The sequence below is a fragment of the Globicephala melas genome, chromosome 1 (genome assembly GCF_963455315.2).
Source record: "Globicephala melas chromosome 1, mGloMel1.2, whole genome shotgun sequence".
Taxonomy (NCBI): domain Eukaryota; kingdom Metazoa; phylum Chordata; class Mammalia; order Artiodactyla; family Delphinidae; genus Globicephala; species Globicephala melas.
Window position 1 is genome coordinate 80,141,863 of NC_083314.1, and position 27,610 is coordinate 80,169,472.

The following is a 27,610-nucleotide window of genomic DNA, read 5'->3' on the forward strand; positions in this document are numbered from 1 at the left end:
ATTACGGACGAACAGGGGCCACCCGAATTGCTCTGCAAGGGCGCTTTCCGAGACGCCTCGGATTGGGCCAGAAATGCCGCAACCCGGTCACGTGTTTTCGCCCCGCCCTCCCCGCCTCTAGATAAACGAGGGCCGGGGCGCCCCCTCGTCTTTAGGTCAGGGAGTTGCGCATGCGTCAGCGAGTTGCTCCGAGTCGCGCCGGGAGCGTGGGCGCCAAGGGTCCCGCTGAAGTGTTCCCTCCTCTTCTTCCTCCTCTTCCTGAGTCCGCCAGCTAACGCGGACTGGAACTCTCCCGGAAGGTGGGGTCCTTACGACCTTCCTTTTCTTTACTCACGTTTTACAGCCCTCGCTTAACGGTTTACAGAGCTTCTGTTTCCTTTCTACTTTTCAAATATTGCATGATTCTTAGTCCCACATTCACGAATATCATCCGATTTAACGACTATAAACTGAGATGTGTTATGTCTGTTTTCTAGATCTCTAAATGCGATTCGAGCTGAGGCCACTTTGTTTCTCCCTCTCCTTGTGCCTTTCTGCTTCAAGTTTGCACTTGAGTGACCTTCGTTTGGTGGTGAACTTTGCTTCTTGTCCCTAGGAGTTAGCCAGCTCTGCGGTTCCTATTCCCATTTTCCCTATCTTAAAGCCAGAATTTCTGGATTGATGTGAGCCTTAATAGTTCAGTCAAGTCGGTACCTAAGGACGAATCAATTCTGGAAAATACTAGAGCAACCAACTATCTGGAGGGAAGTCACTAAAAGATGCCGCTCAGCCCATATGTAAAATGATAAAGAGCTGTAACATATGTACGATCTTTTCTCTCTCCTAGAATGAAAGAACGCTTCTACTGGGAAAATTTTGTAAAGGTCAGTTTGCAGGCTTTTAGTTAAGGCAACTGAATTGTAGTTTGTTAGAAGTGTCTCAAACTATTGAAGAGAAATTGTCATCAAATTATACTTTTTATTGGAATCGGTAAGTCACCTTTCAGAGACTATTTGATTCAGTTTGTCTTGTACACCAGAAAGGTTTCTTTGGAGGTATGGAAAATGAAGGCAAACGAATTCTTGTATACCCAATTTTTATAAAAATATTAAAGGATGGGGAATTCCCTGGCAGTCCACTGGTTGGGACACCACCCTTTCATTGCAGAGGGCACGGGTTCCATCCCAGGTGGGGGAATTAGGAGCCCACAAGCCGCGTGGTGAAGAAAAAAAAAAGAAAAAGCGTTCATGATTTTACAGAATTAGCAACTATAAATATTAAACCTCAGTAAAACTGATGCCAATCCTTTCTCAAGCATTTTCAATGGCTTTTGCAAAACAGCCAAAAAATTGGGTAAAACAAAGGCCATCTTCTTCATTTAAAATAAAAGATGAGAACATACCTGGCTTTTTAGAAGCCAAGATCTGTTAGGTAACAGCATTTCTCAGAAGAGGATTTTCCTTTTGTCAGAAGTAAATATTTAGAAGTTTATTTATTTAGTTCTCCTTGTGTTGAGGGATTGTGTGTGTTTTCACCATGGTTTTGATACTGCCACAGTACTCAGAAATAATTATTAGCAGAGGAGGTTGATAGTGAATTTGTTTTTTACAACCCATAGGACATTGAGAAGCCACCTGCTGAGAAAGGGGCTATTGCCATCTGGTCTATGTTATGAAGCCAAATCATTACACTGATCCCATAATAAACCTCCTTTTCTTTTTGTGTCATCTGTTTTCCCTTCCACCACTGTTTTATATTAGCCTCAGGTTGCTGTTGGAGTTCAGGGACAAATAAGAGGTCATATAATGTAGGTCATTGCATAATGATGAAATATCAATTCTGTAGTCTGTCTCTAAGGCTCTGTCCTTGATAATATAGTGTGCTGTGGTGCTTATGAAGCTTTCACTCCACATTAGATATTATTGTTTTTAGCTCACGTGACTGTATAAGTTCAGTTTCAGGTTTTTATGTGTTCAATCTTTATAAGTGGCAGTTAACGGATGAAGAAGTGAGGAGGTTATGCACAGTATTTCAAGGCAAGGAGGCCTGTAGCTATGATCAAAGGCAAAGCATGTAGAAAAATGTTCATTTAACAAACTTTTTAATATCTTTGTTTAAAGCACCTAAGTGCTAGGAAAACAAAGATAAATAATACACAACCCTATCCTTTGAAAAACACAGTCTAAACACAAGATTATGAACTGAGAGAGAAAATGATGGAAGGTAGAGAAATGACTGAGCTGACAGCTTGTGCCCAGGAAGCTCAGAGGATGCCAGAACCTTGACTTGCTCACTTCAGTGAAGGTCTCATCTTCCATTTAGCATGGCTTAATTTTGTCAACGCAAAGTTGATCAGCCTGTGAGGGACAGGCTTGTGCCATGAAAACTCACAAGAGGCTAATGTCTAAACCAGAGGGTCAATTTATTGCTTTATAGGGAGATGGTATAATTACATTGACTGTGGTGTTCTTTTATTTTTTTTTAGATTTTTTTGATGTGGACCATTTTTAAAGTCTTTATTGAATTTGTTACCGTATTGCTTCTGTTTTATGTTTTGTTTTTTTGGCCGCAAGGCATGTGGGATTTAGCTCCCCAACCAGGGATTGAATCCACACCCCCTGCATTGGAAGGTGAAGTCTTAACCACTGGACTGCCAGGGAAGTCCCAACTGCAGTATTCTTGTTCAGTGTTCTTGTTCAATAGGAATATAATAATATCCACAAATGTGAGCCCCAAAAGTAATTTAAAATTTTCTTTTTAGCCATATTAAAAAAATAAAAAGAAACAGGTAAAATTAATTTTAACAGCATATTTTATTTAACCCAACTTATCCAAAATGTTATAATTTCAACAGGTAATCAAGAAAATTATTACTGAGGTAGTTTATTTATTTGTTTTTTCATACAGAGTCTTCAAAATCAGGGGTGGATTTTATACCTACAGCACATGTCAATTCAGATTAGCCCTATTTCAAGTACTCATGTGGCTATGTGAAGGTCTAGGATATGCCTTTCCTAGAAGAAGTTAACCGGGAGGCCAAGATAATAATCAGAAGACTCTCTGGTGAGCATGGAATCAGAACGGGGGGTGCTGGATAGTTTTGAAGGATACTTTATTGGCCTGACAAGCATGATGAACCTACCCTGATCCAGTAGAGTGTACCTTTTTGGTGGTTTTAGAGTTTGTTGCATTTAACATGTCTTGCATCAGCAGTAATACACTGATACTGCCAAATTCTTCTTTTGAGTTTATGTAAATCACTTTTTTCTATTAACATTTTATTCAAACAGGTTTAAATTTTTTTTACCTCTTTTATATTTAGTCATATTTGAATGCAGACTAGTCAATATTTGGTTTGTATGTTCCTAATCTCTTCAGCCAAACAGTTATTCTTTCATGGGGTTAATACTTTCTATATCTAGCTAATTTCATCCATGATGTGTTTTCTAAAAGTAAATATAAATTTATTATAGATGTATTTTAAGAATGTAAATTACAACCATATTACTAACAATTTGGAAAATAGAGAAGAACAAAATTTGCCCCAATACAATAATTGCTTATTAAAGTGCATATTTTTATTTAGTTGGACTAATAGACTGTAAATCTATATTCTGTTTGTTTTTTCCCTTCATGTAATAATACATTAAAAAAAGCAGTTTCCCGCATTTTCAGAATTTCAAATGAAATGAAATTTCAAAACAAATGGAATTTCAAATGAAATAGAATTTTTTAATGTGTTTATTAATTCCATATCTGTACTCATACACAGATTGGCATGATAGATTTTTTAAAACATCCTTTACATGTAGTTATATATATTTTATAGCCTTTTTCTTATTGTGATAAAAAACCAACATGAGATCTACCCTCTTAACAAAATTTTAACTAAAATTTAACTACATTGTTAACTATAAACACAATGTTGTACAGCAGGTCTGTAGAACTTTTTCATCTTGCATAATTGAAACTTTATACCTATAACCTTATTTTAAATTAATATATTAATTGTTTTTTCTTTTACACCTGGGTGCCCCAGTGTTGGAGGCCCCTTGTCCCAGACTCCTCCGTGAGGAGTGTGGCTCATCCCACCTATTAAGCAAACCCCAGTCCTCCTCAGTGCCTTCCCTCCTACTCAGAGTCACAGTGCAGCGCCGCCTTGGCTCAGGGCCTGTGGCCAGGTGTCCGGGACAGGGCTCTGGCTCCGACGCTGTGCAGGGGCAGGACAGCCGGAGGCCAGAACGGGGGAGTGAACTGAACACGCAAGGGGCGCAAGTCTCTTCTGGGGCTGTGACGTGAGCCCCTGGCCAGGAACCATGGGGCCCCAAGGTCCAAGGCCAAAGCAACCCGAACGCACATCGTTGGGGCCGGTTGTTCCTCCCAGCAGTAGTGAGGTGTCTAGAATTCGTCTCAGGAGACCATCGCTGCCTGTACCTGGAGCCTCTCCCCTGAAGAACAGACTCAGGGCACCGGTCTCTCGGACCCAGCCCAACTGCCAGCACCCTGCGATGGGGAAACTGGCCCATTTACCCAAGCCCCTCCATCCAGAAATGTTCTCTTTTCAACAGCATAGGGGACGGCTGCAGGCTGGGGCGAGGGCCAGGGCCTGGTCCAGGTGGGTTGAGTGTGGGGTTTCCCAGGAAGGTAAAAACAGAGTGCAGTTGGAGCGCGCAGAGTATACTTTGTGGCTTCGGGTATGTGTGGAGGTGTAAATGTGGGTACAGATGGAGGGGCACGGAGGGAATGCGCTGGGACGCGCTGACTGCGAGAGGTGGCTCAGAGGATGGCGGGATTTGAAATAGAATTTTAATCTGTGGGTATGGCATACTTTATCCAATGCTTTTTGAATATTTATCTCTCTCTCTCCTTTATTATTGTTTTTCACTCTAGTGAACACCTTGACATTGTGATTACTTCCCCATATTTTAGGATAGTTCCTTAGAATAAATTCCCAGAAGTGGAATTTATAGGTTAAAGGATATTAATATTTTTATGACTTTCAATTCCAAAAGGATTTTTAACAAACTATCATTGATGATGAGAGTAACAGTTTTATTTCACCCATCCTTGTAATGGTTATATCTTTCTTCAAACATTTATTTAACAGGCTTATCCATTTATTTTTTCATTATTTATTGAGCACTTGCTGTGTTCCAGCAATGTTCTAAGCACTCATGACACAGCAGTAAATAAAACAGACAAAAATTCCTGCCCTCATAGATCCTCCTGGGTGAAACAGTCAACTAGATAAATAAATGAAATATGTGTGCTAAAGGGGAAAACTAAAGCAGGAAGGAGAACGTGAAGTGTCATTGGGGTGAGCATTTTAGAGTGGCTAGTAAAGGTTTCATTTGAATAAGTGACAAAATTCTAAAAAATGTTTTAAATTTAAATCACAAACCTACAGAAAACTTGCAAGCATAGTAGCAAAACCTTTTTTTTCCTGAACCATTTGAAAGTCAGTGACTTACCTATATAATGTTCCACCTTCCCCAAATATTTCAGGGTGTCTTTCCTATAAACAAAGACTTTTTTTGTTTTGTTTTTTTTTTGCGGTACGCGGGCCTCTCCCTGTTATGGCCTCTCCCATTGCAGAGCACAGCTTCCGGACGCGTAGGCTCAGTGGCCATGGCTCACGGGCCCAGCCACTCTGCAGCATATGGGATCTTCCCGGACCGGGGCACGAACCCGTGTCCCCTGCATCGGCAGGTGGACTCTCAACCACTGTGTCACCAGGGAAGCCCAAGACGTTTTTTTACTTAACCAAAATGTAACCATCAAAATAAGGATATTAACCCTGATACATTATTACTGTCTTATCCTCATCCCTACCCCCCCATCAAATTTTGTCAGTTGTCTCAATAATGCCCTTCATAGCAAAAAGATCCAGTTCTCCGTTATGACTTGTTACATTTAGTTATCTTGTCTCTTTAGTCTCCTTCAGTTTGAAACAGTTTCTCAGTGTTTCTTCAACTTTTATGACTTTGACACTGTTGAAAATTTCAGGCCACTTATTTTGTAGAATAGCCCTTAATTTAGGTTGTCTGCTGTTTCCTTATGATTAGACTTAAGGTTATACATTTTTGGCAGGAATATCACAGAAGCAATGCTGTATTCTTGTTGTATCTTATCAGATGGCACATAATTTCTATTTGGCCCGTTACTGATACTGTTTACTTTGATCACTTGATTTAAATGGTGTCTTCCAAACTTCGCCACTTTAAAGTTAGTCGTCTTCTCTTTGTAATTAAGTGTTTTGTGGGGAGATACTTGATGACATTTCTCATCAAATTTTCAGTTTATTTGTCTATGTCTATATGAGCTCATAGTTTCCTGTTTTAATCAGTGAGCTAGTATCATTATTTTGGTGGTAAAACTATTTTCACATTTTCCCGTTGGAACATTTCAAGCTAAGCTTCTGTGTCTTTTCATCATGTCCCGATCATTCTTTGAACATGTCCTTGCTTTCTGGCATACCAAGATGTTCCAGGCTTATCTTGTACTTTCCTGCCCCAACCCTGGAATCAGGCATTTCTCCAAGGAGCCCTTGAGAATGCTATCTTGAAGCCACACTCTGTGCGCTAGGTATGCTCATTGCTATTGGCATTTTGCTCCTTCCAGGTACTTTCAGTGGACCGAGAATATTTTTGTATGTATACATATACATATATATAAACAATATATACATATATTTATTTATACTATGTTTATTATTTATACTATATTTATACTATAACTGTATTGAAAACCATGAGTTCACTTCAATTTCAATCCAACACTTCAGTTTTCATTCTAGTTTTATCCCTTTCCATCTTTGTACCTCTATACTGTATTAGTGGGAAATTAACTGTCTTTATCCTCAATGTATTTACTTATTTGATCAAACCCTCTGTGTATAAATAATCTCTTCTTCCGCTGCCACCCTTTCCCCTGCCTCGATGCCCTTCTGACTGAGTATGGGCTCAATATGGGCTCCACCACTCCATGTAAGCATGTCTTCACCCTGCTCAGATCTGACACCCCATATGCCAGGCCACCCCTCTGCATGGGTGCCCTGTTGGTCCTGCTTGGCTCTGACACACCACTATGGGCCAGTGTACCTTGTTCTGCCCCCACTGAATACCTTTAAGACTGAATTGCCAGGAAATGAAGGAAAGGGGAGGAGGAAAATAAAGGCAAATTTTTAGTAAAGACCCAAAGGAAATTAGAAAGTGAGCGATTTGATATCTTGGTAAGAGCATTCCAGATAAAGAATAGCAAATGCAAAGGCTCTGTGGTAGGAGCATGGCTTGTGTGGTTAGAGGGACACCAAAGTCACATGGCTAGAAGAAGGTAAGCAAGAGGGATAGCAATATTAGATGGAGTCATGGCGATAAGGGATGAGGTAGGGTAAGAAGGGAATAGATCATGTAGGGCTTGTAAAGTCTTTGGATTTTACTTTGAATGGGAATGGGCAACTATTGGAGAGTTGAGCAAAGGAGTGAGAGCATCTGCGTTAGGTTTTAACAGGTTCACTATGGCTACTCTCCTGAGAACAGAGGAAGAGGGGCAAGGACAGAAGCCAGCACACCAGTTAAGAGGTTATTGCAATAATCCAGGTGAAAGATGATGGTGGCTTGGATCCTGGTGGGGGTGGGGGAAGTGAATTGAATTCTGGGTGTATTTTGGAGGTGGAGCTGACAGAAATTGCTGACTGCTGAGATGTGGCATATGAGAGAGAGGAGTCAAGATGGTACCAAGATTTGTGGCCTGAGCAACAGGAAGAATGGAGTTGCCATCAACTGAGAAGGAGAAGACTGCAGGAGAATCTGGTTTGGGAGAGAGGGGCATTATCAGTAGTACAGAATGAGATATATTTGCATTAAGTTTGAATCTGTTGTTAAAAATTCAAGTGGAGATGGCAAGTAGGCAGCTGGATATTCCAGTCTGAATTGGAGATATAAATTTTGGGAATCAGTGATAAATAGGTGCTATGTAAAGCCATGAGACTGGTTGAGGTCATTAGGTAATGAGTCTAAATACTATTGAATTCCTAGAGCACTTCAACATACAGAGGTTGGGGAGATGAAGAGCAAAAGAGCCTAAGAAGGAGCTGTCAGAAAAGTAGGAGGAAAAGTAGGTTAAAATGGTACCTTGTTGTTGCTTTCATTTGCATTTTTTTGGTTACTGGTTGCATGGTCCTTTGTAGATTGTTTATAACCTTTATCAATTAGGCTTCAATGATTTGATTTAAAAAAATCAATTGTATTAATTTTTTATGTAATAGGGATTTTAACCTTTTGTCATATTAGATGAAATATTTCTTCTCTTTGTCTTTTTGTTGTTATATGAATGTTTAAAATATTTATGTAGTAAGTAGTAAATCAATTAGTGTTTTTATTTGTGATTTATCTTCTTCTTATGAAACCTAGAAATTTGCCTCACCCTCCAGAGATTTGAAAATCATTTAATTCTACTTTATTCTAGCTTTTCATTGTCTTGATTTATTTTTATTAACCTTTGTTGTTGTTGTTGTTAACTTTATTTTACTGACTTTATTTTGTTTACCTTACAGAATTAGTCTTGGTGCATAATGTGAGGTCAGGGTTTAAACCCATTTCCTCAAGCAAAGGGCTCAGGCAATCAACACCAAGTATTATTTGGTTCAAGCAGGAATTCATAAATAGAAGGTTCAGGAGGATGCAAGGGGCCATGCACTCACTCTCCAGGAGAGTGGTGTACTTGCTTGAGTGCACCAGGTGTGCTGTGGTCAAACATGGGAGTGGGCTGAGAGTGGAGCTGAATTTGGGTGTCAAATAACCTGAGCTTGGGTGCCAGCTCTTTCGGGAGCTGCTGGAAACACTAGCTGTCCAGCACTTGGAGACTTTGGAGGAAGGTGAGATCAGGCACCTCCAGATACCAGCCAGCTCATTGTCAGGCAACCCTGGGGGAGCCCCTGGGCCCATTCTTTGGACACTCTTTTTTGTCTCTCCATGCTCCCAAATTGTTAGTTTTTCCAGCACTATTTATTATTGAATCATCTATCCCTTTGCCAGTGATTTTTGATATCTCCTTTTTAGCAGATATTAAATTTTTATGGTTATATTTTACTTATGTCTAATTATTTAAAAATATTAATATCATTAACAGCAGGATAGTAAACTTCATGAAGTCAGATTTTAAGCATATATTAATTTTTTTAAAAATTAATTTATTTTATTTATTTATTTTTGGCTGTGTTGGGTCCCGTTGCTGTGTACGGGCTTTCTCTAGTTGTAGCGAGCGGGGGCTACTCTTCGTTGCGGTGCACGGGCTTCTCATTGCGGTGGCTTCTCTTGTTGCGGAGCACGGGCTCTAGCACGCGGGCTTCAGTAGTTGTGGCTCACGGGGTCCAGAGTGCAGGCTCAGTAGTTGTGGCGCACAGGCTTAGCTGCTCTGTGGCACGTGGGATCTTCCGGGACCAGGGCTTGCACCCGTGTCCCCTGAATTGGCAGGCGGATTCTTAACCACTGTGCCACCAGGGGAGCCCAAACATATATTAATTTGATATGCAAAACATATACTCTCGTTTAATACAGGAACAGGTTAACGTTAAAAGAAAGCATTATTTTATGTATTTACTATTCTTATTTCTGAGAAGTCTTAAGTTTTGTCTGTAATATCAATAGACTTTTCTGTCTAGCTTGAGTACTATGGTTCTTTACAGTAGAGAATTTTCCAATAAAGACAATGCTTAAAATAATGGTTTTCTATTTAATTAAAGTGGATATTTGCAAGTAGGTTTATTTTCACCTCACTTTTGAATACATTTGAATTGTTGTTATACTCTTTTTTTTTTTGGGCTGTGCCGCTTGGCCTGTGGCATCGAAACCACTCCCCGAGCAGTGGAAGCCTGGAGTCTTAACCACTGGACTTCCAGGGAAGCCCCATGTTGTTATACTTTTGAAGGTGAGGCATTTGTTTATTATTCCTTTATAATTATAGGTGGCTGCTAACATTCTGGTTCATCTTTTTTAAGTACCTAAAAGATGCCCTCTCAGTCTGAAAATAAAATTATCCATTGGAAAATAAAACTAGTAAGATTAGTACTGAATACTAAAAATGAGTCTTGCCTATAAATATAGACTGCGAATCTTAAATAAAAAGACAAGCAAATAAATATTAAAATATATTGAAAGAATAATTAATCACAACTGAGAAATGCTTATCTCAGAAATTTGAGGATGGCTTAATAATAAGAAATCTAATCTTAAAACATAGAAAATGAAAAATCCAAGATCTTTTCAGATGCTGAAAAGATATCTGATAAAAAGTAAACATTCTATTTTAAGTACTTATTAGGAATGGAATAGAAGGATACCTCAACATGATAAAAATATTTTTCAAAATAACAGTATTCTTTCTTTCTTTCTTTTTTTAATTGAAGTATAGTTGATTTACAATGGTGTGTTAATTTCTGCTGTAGAGCGAAGTGATTCAGTTATACATATACATACGTTCTTTTTTATATTCTTTTCCATTACGGTTTATCACAGGAAATTGAATATATTTCCCTGTGCTATGCAATAGGGCCTGGTTGTTTATCCATTCTTAAAATAACAGTATTATTCTTAATGGCAAAAAAAATTAAGGATGTTTCCATTAAGATGAGGAGCAAAATTAAGGAAGCCCGCTATTGCCTGTGCAAATAAATGAAGACCAACCAAATGAGAAAAGCAAAGGCTATTTATTCTGAGCTTGCTATAGCAAAGGAATCAGCCTCTGTTACCTGAGTTTTGTCAATGACTCAAAATCAGGTGCAGAAATGGGAAAGCTTCATAGTGGAAAAAGGGAAGGCTTCAGGTGTGCGCTGCTTGGAGGCTGCTGGCGTGGAGAAGCTTGTAGGCAGGCTAACTAGAAATGGGGCATCCTATGTGATTGGTTAGGGGTGCATATTTGGCTTTCTATGGTTGGTTCCACATTGGAAGTGGGGACCAAAATTAGGGAAGCTGTCAGTTATTAATGAAGTCCTGGCCATTTTGAGCCATTTGTTAGAGAAGTTATTGTTTAGCTACTTGGATTGTCACTATAGATAGCAGCCTGGCTTCCTGCAAGTCTGACATAGCAGGCTGGCTTCCTGGGTTGTTTATTGTAGATAAGGGGTTGGTTTCCTGGGCAGGTGGGTGCAGCTGGTGGGTCAGGTTTCTATTTTCTATATGGTCTGGCCATTATCCATTTTTATATTTAGTCTCTCACTATAATTTAAAATTGTTTTGAAATTTCTGACTCATGCAATAAGATAGTAAATAAATAAGTGGTTTAAATCCTAGGGGGAAATAGATGATAGAATTTTTATGTTAAACTGAACATTTGAATTAATAAAGTAGTTCAGGAAAAAAAAATCACTCTACTATTCTGGCAATAATTAGGTAGAAAATGTAATGAAAAATATCTCATTCACTATATCAACAAATAAAATTCATAGGCATGCTTTTATTGAGGAATGTGTTTGACCTATATAATCCAAACTATCAAATTATTACCAGAGAGAAAAAATATTGGAAACACCCTTTAATAGAAACACCCTTAGTTTTTCACCACTGAATGAAAGGAGAGGCATGCTAAGTTTTGGATGGAAACCCTAAACATTTTGAAGATTTCACACCATCTTAAATCAACTTAAAAATTCAATACAATTCCCATTTAAATTCCTTATGGAGGTTTTTTAGGGGGGAACTGAAGGAACTGAAAATTTTTTATAAAGTTAGTCTAAAAGAATAAACAAAAAGACCAAGACAAGTTTATCCATTCAATAAGTACTTATTGATTTCTGTGTTCTAAGCCCTAGGGATACATCTGTGAATAAGATGTTACAATTTAAAAGTAATCAGGTGTAATATAATGTGTTATCTTCTCTTCTTATGAATTGTTATTATCATTGACAAATGTAATTTTATGAAGATAAGAAGACGTAGACCTGATATTAAAAAATTAGTGATAAAAATTTTTAAAGAAATCAAGTTAAAAAAAAATGTGTTATTTTTTCCCTAAATTCCTATTATAGCATAATATTGCTTTTTAAAAGCAGGTATATTAAAATGATAATTTAAAATTCTCATTAGATTAACAAAATTAAAAAAAATCCTTATTACTGAAATATATTTAGATAGGATTATTTCTAATAATTTATTCTAAGGAAATAATCTGTAAAGCAGATAGTGAGTGCACTGGGATGTTCACTGCAGGGTTAATTATATTAAGGAAAAACTGGAAGCAGCCTAAATGTCCAACAACAGAGTAATCGTAAATTATTCTTTACTCATAAGTAGGATATTATGGTGTTTTGAAATAATTTAAATGAAAAAGGGAAACACTGGAGTTGAAAGGAGCATTGGTAATCATAGCCTCTTCATTTTACTAGATAGTCTGGAGAGGTAAAGTGATTTGCCCAAGGGTACACAGTAAGGAAGTATGCATTGTTGTTACCAGCATGGGCTCTGGAGTAAACTGAACTGACTTCGAATCTTTACCATTTACTAGTGTTATGAAGTTGGGGCTCATATGATCCCTGAGACTTAATTTCCTCATTTGTAAAATGGAGATGATAATAATAAGGCTTTGTGAGAGTTAAATGTACCTGTTGCAGATCAAGTCCTTAATAAATATTTGTTATTAATATGCATGTAATAAAATAAAGAATATATCTAGTCTTTGTTGCCAGTTCCTGGCACAAGCTTCAACAACTTGGAATTTCCTGAGTATCTTTTGTTATTCATTACAAGCCCCTTTCTACCATACCTGAATTTATGCTAATGAAATGACTCTTGGTGGGGCCTTAGATAGTTTCAAGTGAGGGACTGGCCATACCAGAAAGACCTAGCACATGATTAAAGGATTGGAACTTTCAACCCCACTCCCCTAACCCCCACTCCCAACCTCCTGGGAGGGGAGAGGGACTGGAAATTGGATTCAGTCACGTGGCCAGTGATTTAGTCAATCATACCTATGCAGTGAAACCCCAATAAATATTCTGGATCTGAGGCTCCGTGGAGCTTCCTGATTCATAGACACATTAATGTGCCAGGATGGTGATGCACTGGATTGCATAAGGAGAAGGCATGTGTCCCCCTCCTTCCGTCCCCCACCCCAGACCTTGTCCTATGTTTCTCTTCCATTTAGCTATTCCTGAATGGTATTTTTTATAATAAACTTTTAATTGTAACTACAGTGCTTTCAGTGAATTCAGTGAGTTGTTCTGGCAAATTATCAAACCTGAGGGGTTGTAAGAAACCTGAGAATTTGTAGTCAGCAGATGTGCAGGTGGCTGGTGTCTGAAATGGGGGCAATCTTGTGAAGGACTTTGCCCTTAACTTGTGGGGTCTGCACTAACTCTCAGTAGATAGTGTCAGAGTCGAATTGTAGGACACCCAGTTAGTGTCAGAGAACTGGTGTTAAAATGCAATACAACTAACATACTAATGATAATAATCGTACCACTATTCTCCGAGTCCTCAAATTCTGTCTTACCTCATTTCTTATCTCCTATAACCAGTCTCTCTTGTATGTCCTATTCTTTATAAACCTTATGAGACCATTTTATTTGAGGCATCACAAACATATTCTATTCCTAAAGTAACTCTCTGCATGTTATTGTGTCTTTTTCTCACATGAGTTTTACATAATAATGACAACTTAATTTTCCCAAATGGATAGTTTCATTAGTAATGCTCTTTTACCTAAAAATATTCTGCGGGGGAATTCCCTGGTGGTCCAGTGGTTAAGATACTGGGCTTTCATTGCCGGGGCCTGGGTTCAATCCCTGGTTGGCAAACTAAGATCCTGCAAGCTGCACGGCGTGGCCAAAAAACTAAAAAATAAAAAAAAATAAATAAATTTACGAAAAAACAATTCTGTGGCACAACCCATTGCTTATTCATCAAGGTCTTCTACAACTCTTTCCTGTGTTATTTTCATTCTTCCCCAAGATGTAGTCTACTTTCTAGCCACATTGAACTTCTCATTACCATATGTTGTGGGTTGAATTGTGTCCCCCCAAAACACATGTCCAAGTCCTAACCCCCAGTACCTGTGAATGTGATCTTATTCGGTAATAGAGTCTCTGTAGATGTAATCTTTGTAGATGTAGTTAAGACGAGGTCATCCTGGATTAGGGTGGGCCCGAATCCCATATGATTGGTATGCTTGTAAGAATAGGAGAAGAGACACAGACACACATGGAAGACAGTCATGTGAAGAGAGACACACACAGGAGAATGTGATGATGGAGGCAGAGATTGGACTGATGTGTCTATAAGCCAGGGAGCACCAAGGATTTCAGGCAACCATGAGACGCTAGGAAGAGGCAAGGAAAATTCTCCTCTAAAGCCTTTAGAGAGAGCATGGCCTTGATAACACCTTGATTTTTTATATTTATCGTTCAGAACTATGGGAGAATAGATTTTTGTTATGTCAAGCCGCTTAATTTGTGGTACTTTGTTACAGCACCCCTTGGAAAACAGTATACCGTATCTCTCTGGTTTTGGTCACACTTTCCCCTTTGCTTGGAATGTCCCCCATCTCTATTCACTAAGATCCTATCCATTGTCAGGGCAGTTTCTTTTATGGATCCCTCTGGATTCAGTCTTTCTCTAACATATCCTTGGACTGCTTGTCTAGAGGTCCCACATGATGTGGCTGTTAGTCTCTTATCATCATTCTTCTGGTCCCCACCAAAATGAAAACTCCTGGAAGGCAGGAATTGTCTTTGCATCTTCCACCTTTTGCAGCAGTGCCTTGTTTGTAATGCTTGTTTAGATTTTTAGAATTCCTTAGTTATCAGTTGCCTCATTACAGAAGTGCAAGAAGGGAAAAATTTCAAGTATAGGTTAAAAATAGCTAGAGTTTACTTGAAATATTTTTCCTTAAACTCATACTTTACTTGTTGCACTTTTATGTAATTTTATGTTACATAAACCATAAAGTTCTCTAGAGGCATTTTACCATATCACAGAAGGAGAAAAAATAAATTGTATAAAGCATTCCATAAGAGAAATACAGTAAAATCTCCAAATTACTATATATATATGTAATCCATATATTGCCAATTCAGATTAAACTGCTTAGTACAAAGGACACCTTGATGCCCAAAGTGATGCCAGGTGAAAATAAAGAAGATGTTCTGTAATGAATTAATTTACTCTGTAGACACTATTTTAAAAGTTTAAATCACCAGATGATATTGAAACCTAACAGGAGGAGATGAAGCAAGAGAATTTCTGAAGCTTACTTTCTTAAACAACAAGTGCTAAGCTAAAATAATTTCTTCCATTTCAAATCAAGGAATATACCTTTTGGCCAATTTAGGAAACAGCATCTGGATTAAAAATTCTTGTTTTTCATAAGTACTTTGGAAAAGATGAGAAAATAATCTGTATACAGAGTTTTCTTCATAAAGTTTCAAGAGTCAAAATCATAAGCAGTAATGAACGTTGTTTGGAATTGTATCTTTTCCAAATTTGTCAGTGGGTTGGCAAAGGTAGGAAAGTTGTTTTCTTCTGGGAGTATATGCCATTGTTTAGTTATTTGAAGGTATTGTAACCCTTAAAGATTGTAATTATAATTCCTTAAAGAGTGTCTGAATAATACTTCTCCATGAAAAGGAAGAGTTTGTGGATGCTTGCCATCAAAAGGATTATTGGGAATTACTATATCAAAATGAGGCACCACAGGTGCTGTGTGATGAGCCTCCACAGTGACAGCTTTCACTGTTAAAATACTAGTGAAATGAGATGAGAATAAAATTTCAGCCAGTTCTCTCTACCTACATGAAAGGGATAGGCCTATTTTTCATAATATATCAAGCTCAGTTCTCTCCTACAATGACTTAACTTGTTTATAACAACTGCTACAAAGGTCAGCTTTCTGCTAAAGGGTCACATCAAAGTAGCATTGTTAACTTTGCCATTTTTGTCTTTTGAAGTCAGATTCTATTTTATGAATCAAATTTCAACTTGTTTAACAGCCAGTGTAGTTGGGCTACTGGACTTTTTTTTTGTCTCTTGAGATTCGATAGGTAGCTATTGCCACATATTTAAATGCGTGTTTCATGTCCACTAAATTTGTCTTGCAGTGCTAGAGCAGATTCTCCTCATTGTATGTGTACTAGCCTCCAGGTTGTAATCTTGAGATTCATGTTATTAAAGGTGAATAGCAAGTATGTTTTAGTAAAATGTGATAGTTATTAGCAACCAGAGAAAGAGAGCCCCTGTACCTTTAAAAATTATGAACATGGTAATAATATGAGAGGTAATTACTCAAATGCTGAAATTCTGAATTAACAGGATATTAAAAGTACTAAAAGAGAAATGAAATGTTCCTGTATTAGTTTCTTAGTGCTGCTACAACAAATTACCACAAACTTAGTCACTTTAAATAATACAAATTACTTTTTGTATAGTTCTGGAGGTCAGAAGCCTGAAATGGGTATTATGGGAATAAAATCAAGGTGTCGGCAGAGCTGTGTTCCTTCTGGAGGCTCTAGTGGGGAATTCATTCCTTGCCTTTTCCAGCTTCTAGACATGGCCCACATTCCTCAGCACGTAGCCTCTTCGTCTTCAAAGCCAGCTATTGCATCACTGAGACCTCCACTTCCATCATTCTATCTCCTCTGACTTTCCTGTCTCCCTCTTTCACTTATAAGGACCCTGTGATTGCATTTGGCTCAGCCAGATAATCTAGGATATGCTTCCCATCTCAAAATTGTTAATGTAATCATACCAGCAAAATCCCTTTTGCCATGTAAGGTCGCATATTCACAGGTTCTGGGGATTAGGACATGGACTTCGGAGGAGAGGTGGGGCGATTATTCTGCCCACAGGCTTCTAATTGCGGTGGCTTCTCTTGTTGCAGAGCACCGGCTCTAGGTATGCAGGCTTCAGTAGTTGTGGCACGCGGGCTCAGTAGTTTGGTGCACGGGCTTAGTTGCTCCACGGCATGTGGGGTCTTCCCGGACCAGGGCTCGAACCCATATCCCCTGCATTGGCAGGCAGATTCTTAACCACTGTGCCAGCAGGGAAATCCCTTCCTTTAGCTTTTTATTTTGATCCATGTCATGTAACTTTTCTATGTTGTTGTTTTTAACTTTTCTATGTACATTGTATTTAAACAATATGCATTCTGAATCATTTGGTTGTCCTTTAAAAGATCAGAGCCTAAAACCTCTTTGTCCCTGGCTTTATTATATGACTAGAAGACTTTCTAACTGAATTTAATTAGAGAGGGTAGAATGAAACCAATATGAACGTTCAGCAAAGCAACAGCCTCTAAGAGGTCAGGAGTGATCACAAACTGCTCTGTGCAGCTAAAATAGATTTCCATTCCAAGGTTCTGCTAATAAGAGCTTGACAATTGTAGAGCTTTAATGCTTTCAATTTCACTAAGCAATAAATAAAATATTAGATCTGAATGTGTTAATAAAAATGATATGTTTTTAATTATATAAGTGAATTAAAATTGTTTATTGATTCTTATTTCTTGTTTATTTCTCCAGTAAAACCAATTGGGCCAGTGAGAAATTTGATGAGGGGAGGAAGTTTCATTCAATGTCAGTCCAAACTACGTTTTATTTTTAAAATATCTAGTCCTCAGTCATTTGTAGGCTTTAAAATTCATAGAATCAGGACTTACACACATAAAGCACTTACATGAGGAAAAAGTCATTCATAGCAGATCTGAATAAACCCTCCTAATTAAACTTCCTAAGTCCAGATTTGAAACATCCTCTGGTATTTTATAAGAATTTTCATATTATGTTTACGACCAGTACAGATTCTCTGTTGCCTGACCCTCTAAATTTTTCTAGAACACAGTACAGACACTCATACCTCCCCCCACCCTTTCCCAATCATGTTCCCTATATTCAGCTAGAAGTGCAAGCTTTATTTTCTAAGCACTTTGAAAGGAAGTGAATAGATCTAAGAAGTGAAGCTGGAACATAACGGAGTAAAGAGTTTCCCACCAGCCAAGATTTTGGGGGTGGGGAGAAGAACTGAAAATCTTAATTCTCTATATTTTTGTTTTTCATGCAGAAATGAAAGTTTCTTTTATTTCACTCAAATGAATGAATCTAGAGAGACTTTTTTTGTTTATAACTTTCAGGACTAATATGAATGTTTTGGACAGCCTTTAGCAGTTCTCAACCAGGGCCGATTTTGCTCCCCAAGGGACATTTAACAATGCCTGGAGACATTTTTGTTTGCCACAATTGAGGTAGGGGTGCTACTGCATCTAGTGGGTAGAGAGGCTGGGGATGCTGTTCAACATCCAACATTGGACAGGGCTGCCCCCACAGCAAAGACTTATTGGCCTCAAATGTCAATAGTATGAAGTTGAAAAATCTTTGGTCAAGAGGACGCTATCTAATTTTTGACAGACTTTGATATGTCAGTATTTAAAAATTTTATTCTAAAAGTGTAAGCACTAGAGGGCAGTACCTGCCCAACAGTTGTGACTGATATTACTTTACTTTGGGGGTCTTTCTTTGAAGTTAAAGAGGAGCTCGTGATTTAGGTTACTTGAAGATAACTGACTTTAGGAGACCCTTAAAGAACTGTTTAAGTAATTCTAGGCCAAAAGGCAGTTTTAATGACTACTCTTTCTGAAATCAGTAAAAGCAGAGCAAGCATTTTTTTTTCTTCTTTTTATAAATGATGCCCTGTGAACTTTTGCCAGAGAAAGGGGGAAATTCACGCTACGTTTTTCACACACAGAAACACTATCATTGCCACCTACACTTCTATTTGCTCTGTCAAAGAAGGTGATGGAAAGTCGCTATTCCTAGGGCATGTGGATCATTGTAATGCTGTGGAGGACGTGTCTGGGGCAGGGGGACTAACAGCAGAAAGGCAGAGCTGATTGAACCCATTAAATGAGGTAGAGTCTGAATCAGCTCTTTGAATCTTCAAAACAGGTAAATAATAACCAGTTTGTTTGAAGTTATTTACATTAGTTAACTATGGAAGAATGCAATACCATTTTCTGTTTTTTTCCTAAGGATCAGTCCACTTTTTAAGAATGAAACAATATTTTCTCTTTTCAGTGTGAGACATCCAGGCTGAAGCCTAAGATTTTAGGTATTTTAATAAAAATTGAACCTCCCTCCCCTAAACAGGACAAACCATTTGCTAAACTCACATTAAACCTACACATTCCTTTTTATTTATTATTAAACATTCAAGGTGTACAACACAGTATAAAGAATGGACATTTATGAACCAGTCCAATTGAAACCTTCTGTGCACCCTTCTCCAATTGCATCCTTCTCTTCCTGTCTCTCACCCTGCCATCATGCTCAGGTGCCCAGGTAAATGACTTTGATGTTAAACAATCCCATCTGTTTCTTCATAGTTTTATTATATATGCTAAATATGCACAGTAATATATAGTTTTTGCATATTTAAAAACTTTCTATAAATGGCATGTAACTAAACTGTAATTTGTGTTTCCCTTTCAACGTTATGTTCATAAGATTTATCCATGTTGATACAAGTATCTCCAGTTATACCAATATTATTTATCATCCTCCTATTATAGTTATTTAGGTTATTTCCAATTATTTGCTAATCCACATAATGATGTTATGTATGTTCTCATATGTAGCTGTTTTTGTGCATGTGTGAGAGTTCTCTAAGGCAGGAGTCAGCAAACTATGGCCTGGTCCATAGGGCTTTCCACCTGTGTTTGTATGATCCAGAAGGTAAGAATGGTTTTTACATTATTGAATGGCTTTTAAAAGTTTAAAAAGAAACACTGATATTTTATGACACATGAAACTTCAAGTTTCAGTGTCCATAAATAAAATTTTATTGGAACAGCCATGCTCATTTGTTTATATATTGTCTATGGCTGTTTTCAGGCCCAGTGAGTAGTTGCAACAGAGATTAGATGGCCTGCAAAGACTGAAATATTTACCTTCTGACCCATTATAGAAAAAGGTTGCTGCTTTCTGCTCTAGTGTATACACATAGGATGGAATTGCTAGGTGGCACCTATTTATATTTTGCTCTCATCAATTAAATCTAAGTTTAAAAGTGCAAAATCCTATAATCTGTTGCATCAGATTGTATATTTTCTCAAACTCTGAAACAGATATGAAAAGAATTCTCTGAATCTTACGCTTTCATTTGGTTTAAGTAATGAGCTTAAACACATCTTTGTTGTAGCTTCTTTCCCCTTAGCTCTGGGTAGGTACTAATTGGTGCAGTGGTACAGAATACTAATTAGGTTTATCATTCTTTTGAAAGGGTGCTGGGAATGGGGAAAAAACTAGGAAAATTTTTATAATTTTTGAGCTTACTTTTAAGGCCTTTTAAAAAAAATAAATTTATTTATTTTATTTATTTTTGTCTGCGTTGGGTCTTCGTTGCTGCGGGCGGGCTTTCTCTAGTTGCGGCAAGTGGGGACCACTCCTCGCTGCAGTGTGTGGGCTCCTCACTGCGGTGGCTTCTCCTGCTGCAGAGCACGGGCTCTAGGCGAGCGGGCCTCAGGAGTTGTGGCTTGCGGGCTCAGTAGTTGTGGTGCACGGGCCTAGTTTCTCCGTGGCACGTGGGACCTTCCCGGACCACGGCTCGAACCCGTGTCCCCTGCATTGGCAGGCTGATTCTTAACCACTGCGCCACCAGGGAAGTCCCTTAAGGCCTCTTTTAAATATCCAAGAATATGTGATCTTAAAAAAACCCAAGTAGTTCAGATTGACTTTATTGGTCATTGGCTTTACTGCCCTCTACTAGAATGTAAACCCAATGAAGACAGCAGTTTTTGTCTAGTTTTGTTTATACTTGTAAAAATGCCTAGCACATAGTAGATGTCCAAGGAATACTTAGTAGTTGAATGAATGGATATATAGAACATAATCCATCTGAATTAAAGCTTGAAATTCATTGAACTACCTGGATATTTATAATACATCCCTTAATATTAAGCAACACTATATTTGGAATTATACAAGATGTTTCCTGTTTTCATCTAGGTATTTTAAACAGTAAGGGCATAGTTTGTGACTTTGCTCTCCTTGGTGAATAATAATGATGATGAAAATAGCTAACACTAGTCTGTAAGTGCTAGGCACAGTTCTAAGTGCATTACATGTGTACAGTCATTTAATCCATATACTGATAAGAGCTCTAGGAGCTAGGTACTATCATTATCATCATCTCCATTTTTACCAATGAGGAAACTAAACACAGAGAGTTTAAATAACTGCCTAGGGTTATAAAGCTACTAAGTGGTAAAACAGAGATTTGAAGCCAAACAAATTTTGGAAGAATATATATATATATTTTTTTGCCAAGTCATGTGGCTTGAGGATCTTAGTTCCCCCACCAAGGATTGAACTTGTGCCCTCCGCAGTGAAAGCGTGGAGTCCTAACCACTGGACCGCCAGGGAATTCCCTGGAAGACTGTTCAAATCCAGGAGGAGGGGTCTTTGAAGTCCTGTAGTCCCTCAGGGTAAGCCATATAATAGGAATATAACGTGAGCCAATTTTTTAAAAATGAATTAATTAATTTAGTTTTGGCTACGTTGGGTCTTCATTGCTGTGTGCGGGCTTTCTCTAGTTGAGGAGAGCGGGTGCTACTCTTCATTGTGGTGCAAGGACTTCTCATTGCAGTGGCTTCTCTTGTTGCAGGGCATGGGCTCTAAGCGCACAGGCTTCAGTAGTTGTAGCACACGGGCTCAGTAGTTGTGGCTCGCAGGCTCTAGAGCACAGGCTCAGTAGTTGTGGTGCACAGGCTTAGTTGCCCCGCGGTATGTGGGTTCTTCTCAGACCAGGGCTTGAACCCGTGTCCCCTGCATTGGCGGACGGATTCTTAACCACTGTGCCACCAGGGAAGCCCCTGAGTCACGTTATTTACTTTAAAATTTTCTAGTAGCCACGTTTAAAAAGTTTTTTAAAAATTGGTGAAATTAATTTAAATAATATATTTTATTTAACCTAATTAACAAAATATTATCATTTAAACATATAATCAATATAAAGATGGTTAAGATATTTTACATTATATTTTCATACCAAGTCTATAAAATGTGATATGTATTTTACACTTACAGCATATCTGAGTTTGCAGGAGGCACATTTCAAGTGCTCGATAGCCACATGTAGCTAATAGCTACTTTAACTGAACAGTGTAGCTCTAAGTTATAGAAGAGGGAATGTAAACCTTGAAAGCACATAAGTTGTCCAAAGTCATGCAATTTGTTGGGTGACTCACAGGTAAAGGTAAAAATTTTATGATTTTGGAGGTTGTGGGAGCAGTGCCAGGGATGATGGCCAATGAGAGTTTCTAAAACTCTGAGAAATGGACCAGGACCAGGGCAGGCCTGTAGAAATACAGGGGTAATGTGAAGTCCTCTAGAACCACTAAGTAGGTCTCAAATGGATTGGTTTTAATGACCAAGAGGTTATTTGTTCACATTCTGAATTGAGGTTCATCTGGCACTTATTTGTCTGCCTAATATGGCGAGAGTAGTATTAATATACTGCATTTTTAGTAACTACCTGTCAATTATAGTAACTGGTCTCAATTATATTTGATCATTTTGCTAGCTGAACTCTACTTACTAGCTCTTTACCAATTAGAGAAACAGTCATCATCATGAAGTTCTGATTATATGCAGAAGAGCTGGGGAGTGGGTGGTAGGTTCACTATGTAAAAACCATATGATCTTGGCTCTCATTAAGCTTGAAATCGAGTGGGAAAGTAATATTAGTATAGAGATTTAGTTAAATTTTAAACTATAGTCCTAAAGTGCTAAACTCCCAAAGTACTAAATTCATGGTTCCAGAAATGCAGAAGGAGAGAGAGTTCATCATGGCTTCTGAGTTAAAATGAAATAACTAGTTATTTCAAAAACAACTTCATATTCATCCTAGCAGTCACACTGGCATTATTTACACATTATAGAGACAGTATGTTTTAAAGTTAAGCTTAATTTGTTTTGTTCCATTATGAAAAGGACCCTTTGAAAATTTTGAAAATATAAAAAAAGAAAAACATGAATCCATAATTCTAAAGACAACTATTTCTGTATATTTCCTTCTAAGTCTTTTAAAAACATTAAAAAGACTTGTGATCATGAAATAGAATTGTTTATTTTGGTTTTTTCCTTAAAATTATATCACAAGCATTAAAAATGTTCATCTATTTCATTTAAAATACCTACTTGACAATAGTGAGATGTGTCATCATTTGTTCAGCCATGCCCATTTGATGCTTCAGTGACCATCTTTGTGAACCAACTCTTTTTTGTATTTAGGTTTTTTTCCTTAGGTCCAATTCCTGGAAGTTGAGCTGCCAAGCTAAAGAGTATACCATTTTTAAGGTTCCTGATATATTTTGACACATTGCTTACTGGAAGTATTGTCCCCATCAGCGTGAGGCCCATTTCATGGCAGTCAATAGCACTGAAGTAGTCTCATTTGTTTTTCATTTGCTAAGTTGGGAGACAAAAAATGTTATTTTATTGTTTTAGTATCAATTCTTTGATGACTACTATTAAGTACGAACAATTCCTCATATTTATGGTTATTTCTTTGTGTTTTGTTTGTTTGTTTGTTTGTTTTTTTGCGGTACGTGGGCCTCTCACTGTTGTGGCCTCTCCCGTTGCGGAGCACAGGCTCCGCACACGCAGGCTCAGCAGCCATGGCTCACGGGCCCAGCCGCTCCACGGCATGTGGGATCCTCCCGGACGGGGGCACGAACCTGTGTCCCCCACGTCGGCAGGCGGACTCTCAACCACTGCGCCACCAGGGAAGCCCGGTTATTTCTTATTTATTTATATTATTATATACTTTGTAATTTTCTCAGGTTTTATCAGTTTGTTTCAGTTCTTGATGTGTTAAGACATTGCTAGTTTTTTTTTTTTTTAATGGATAGTGTTGATAGTTCTTTTAAAATAATATTCCTTTAAACACCAGTTTTCAACATGTAGTGTTTTGGGATTCTAAAAAATATATTATTTGGGGAAAACATTTAGTTTCCATTCTTTTTAGGCACTCTTTGAACTGCTTTCTTATGCTGTCAATGGGTGTGGGCTCAAGTGGTGTAAACTACTTATACTAAGCAATTACTTTAAGAAAAATAAAATTACAAAGATACATTTTCTGTAAAACATACATTGGGTATACAAAAGTGTGGTAAAAAATGTTTTTGGGAAAAAAATGCTTTGGGGAATATTTACTACTTTGAATTATCTGCACTATTTTCCTACGGTAGTGCCAATAGAGTAGATTGTGTGTGAAAAGATTTTCTGAGTTTATTTATTTATTTATTTATTAAAGTTTATCTTTTGAGATAAAATTCACATGTGAAAAGATTTTTACCTTCAGATTTTGGAAGACTATATTGTTTAAGTTAGAAAGGAGGCATGGACTGTGTACCTCTTCTTATGTACCCCCAAACCTGAAGTATGCCTTATTGTTAATTCCTAGTGCTCAGGACTGAATTTTTTTTGTTATTTTAAATTAGTGCTCGTTTCTATGGGCAAACTTTTCCCAATAGCTGAAGCAGAGACTTCTGGGCACTGTTTTATTTCTTCTTTCTTCACAGTTTTAAAAGAGCCCCTTGCCTCCTCTGTTTGTCATTACGTGTACTGAAGTACAGAATAGAAAATGCAAAACAAGACAGCTGTACAGGAGGTTTTTCTTTTTAAAGAAGTTGATAGACAAATGGCACAGGGTTCACTGTTCTCGCCAGCTGAGAGTTTAGCTTCCAGAAACCGCTACTTTAGGGGAACAAGTGAAGTAGTGTGGAAGGCCTGAAAGGCTTCATTGACACAACAGCCGGGAGGCTCTTGTACTACTTTGTCTGGTATGCAGTGCCCTTCGGAAACCAGCTCTTCAGAACTCTACACCCCCAACATCCCCAAAAGCTTAAAATATTAGGCTTTTTTATTTTTGGTGGGTTTTTTTTTTTTTGCCACTATACTTGGTTTTCTAAGTGAAATTACTGAAAAGGAGTTTGTTTTTGTTTATCTTTTGCCTTTGAGTGTCAGTCAGTGATTCACATAATCTCTTGGCTTGCTTAGTGGTAACACTGGGGGTCTGGGCAGTAGGGCCAAATAGTTGAACCTAACAAATTAGTGGCCCAGCTTTAGTATTTGCTTTCTGAACTAGAATCTAAGTGCTGCAGCAAAAAGGAGTCCTTGGGTGGGGGAAATAAGACAAATTTGAAGCTGATGATTCTCAGCTGTCTTGAAGGTTGATCTGGAGAGATTTAAGTTTATGCTAAGGAATAACTTTCCAGTAGAACAAGATATTAAAAGTTGTTAGATTTGTATCAGTGAAGTTGTAGACTCACTTGTAGACTTTGAGAGAGTGCTTCAAGGAAGACACAATCATCTGTGGCATGTCGGTTTGGTATAGAAGGGCTGAGGCCAGGCAACATTTTCATCAATGGTTTTCATTCAAGTATTAATAGAGCTCCTATTATGTGTCTAGCCCTGAGAAAGGATGTGGCCTGTGCTCCCGAACTTTGAGGAGCTCAGAGTCGTTGACCCATAGGCTGTGGAAGATCCTTAGAGATAAGCGGTTCAGCCTTATTCTGCAGGAAGCATTGAGGCCCGGAAAGTTGACTTGCTCGAGATTACGTGGAGTTCGTGGCAGATTTTTGACTGGAAGCTAGATCATTTTACTCCCAGTTTGGTATTTTTCCATTCGACTCTTGTTGAAAGTGCCTATTGCTGTCAGAGAACAATTCAAGACAAGATATGCTGAAGTGCACATGGGAAGAGTTCATTGCTACCTGGTGTTATCTGGAAGTGTGACAGATTTTGAAGAATGGGTATGGTGTGGACATTACAAAAGAACCAGAAAAATCTGGTCTCTGTTCTATGTTGTTGGGGGATATTTACATCGTTCAGTTCAAGTATGAGCCTTTAAATGTTATCTCTGTTGGAGCAGGTGCACACAGGAAGTTCCCTTATTAAACATCAAAATGGAAGCTGGGTGAGGGTTGGGAGGTTGGAGGTGGGAGGGGAAGTGCAGTCCAAGTGATTCACAGATTTCTGAGTAAACTTGGCCATCACACATTGGAGGATGAACTTTGAGTTCATTGCTAGAACTTGGGGTCTATGACGAGAGGGGCCCTTGTGGAGCTCTTGTGGAGGTCTTGACGTAAAGAACTTGAGCGACCCCCCTGGAACTTCTGCCTGGCTGCTAGGAATTAGTTCTTGGCCTTAATATTTGATCTCTTCTCACTCTATGCCTATGCCTATAGGTTTCCTTTCCCATTTAAGAGCATTGCTGAAAGCAAAAGCAACAATCTTAACCATCTGCTCCTTAAACAAGAGGAGATTTATTACTTTTAATCGAAAGGATACTTGTTCCAACAGGAGAAGTGTATGCCTCAGAGAGGAAAGCCTGTGGCAGCACATATATTTTGGTCGCTGCTCTGCAGTCAGTTGTGTGTGTGTGGGGTGCTCCCCAAAGTGCAAGCAGCAGATACAAGAGTTTAAGGCCAGAGAGAGCACTGATGGTTCAGGAAACAGAAAGTTTAGTGCACATGCAATACGGCTGGAGTATAGAGCAGGGGGCGGGGCCCTGAGGCATCTAGCAAAGGGAGTGGGGAGAGGGAGATTGGGGCTGAAGAATCCAGATCTGGAGGGCCTTGTAAACCGTGTTAAAGAAAGTAGACTTTAACTCAAGGGCAATGGGGATATGACTATGAGATTTAAATCTTAGATCACTGATTGCTGTATTGGGTTGGATTATAGGAGAGGGAGAATGAGAAACAGTAGAATCAGTGAGACTAATTAGAAGAATGTTGCATTAGTTGAAGAGAGAAGGGTTGGTGGCCTGAACCTGCAGGGACAGAACCATGAAAAGCAATTCTGGCACTCAAGGCAAACAGCTAAAAATTGACCTTCAAACAATTCTGTAATTCAAGATATGGCTTGTAAGTGGATGTGACTGTGATGTGCCTTCCAATAGCTTTCAATTTAACTAAATATTGTGGATAACCAGGTGCTATTCTTTTAAAATAATTGTGTAAAAGAAAAACAAACCCCAAAACAAAAAAACTTCCCTCTCTGCTTTTTTGTCTCCAAGGGAAAAGCACCGTCAATCCCTAGCAGTTAGTCTGGGGCAGAGGCAAGGGGAGGGAGGGAGGTGATCAGATTTAAGAGATAGTTGAGAAGTCGGATGGACAAGGAAATCTTTTGAGGGAAAAAATTTTTGAGTTCATTTTTTTTTTTTTTTTTTTTGCGGTACGCGGGCCTCTCACTGTTGTGGCCTCTCCCGTTGTGGAGCACAGGCTCTGGACGTGCAGGCCCAGCAGCCATGGCTCACGGGCTCAGCCGCTCCGTGGCATGTGGGATCTTCCCGGACTGGGGCACGAACTCGTGTTCCCTGCATCGGCAGGCGGACTACTCAACCACTGCGCCACCAGGGAAGCCCCTGAGTTCATTTTTAAAGTTGTTTTTTAATTGAAAGAGTAATACATGCCACGGCAAAATTCAAACCATACTAAAGCTGTACAATGAAAAGTATGTCTCCTTAACCAGAGTCAACCACTGTTACTAGTTCTTGTGTATTCTTCTAGAAGTTTTCTGTACCACTGTAAGCTTAAATTTTTAGTATTTTCATTAAAAATATTTCTTTTTATTAAAACATTTAATATT

General features: G+C 38.5%; 1 long non-coding RNA gene across 2 annotated transcripts; it reads left to right on the forward strand.

Annotated features, from left to right (window-relative positions):
• Positions 1-159: 159 nt before the first annotated feature.
• On the forward strand, positions 160-27,144 carry LOC115846985 (uncharacterized). Of its 2 annotated transcripts, XR_009564180.1 has the most exons (5): positions 160-299; positions 827-863; positions 2,887-3,042; positions 9,844-9,906; positions 23,609-27,144. It is a non-coding gene; the product is annotated as an uncharacterized lncRNA (long non-coding RNA). The 2 variants fall into 2 exon arrangements; XR_009564182.1 differs by lacking the exon at positions 827-863.
• Positions 27,145-27,610: the final 466 nt, after the last annotated feature.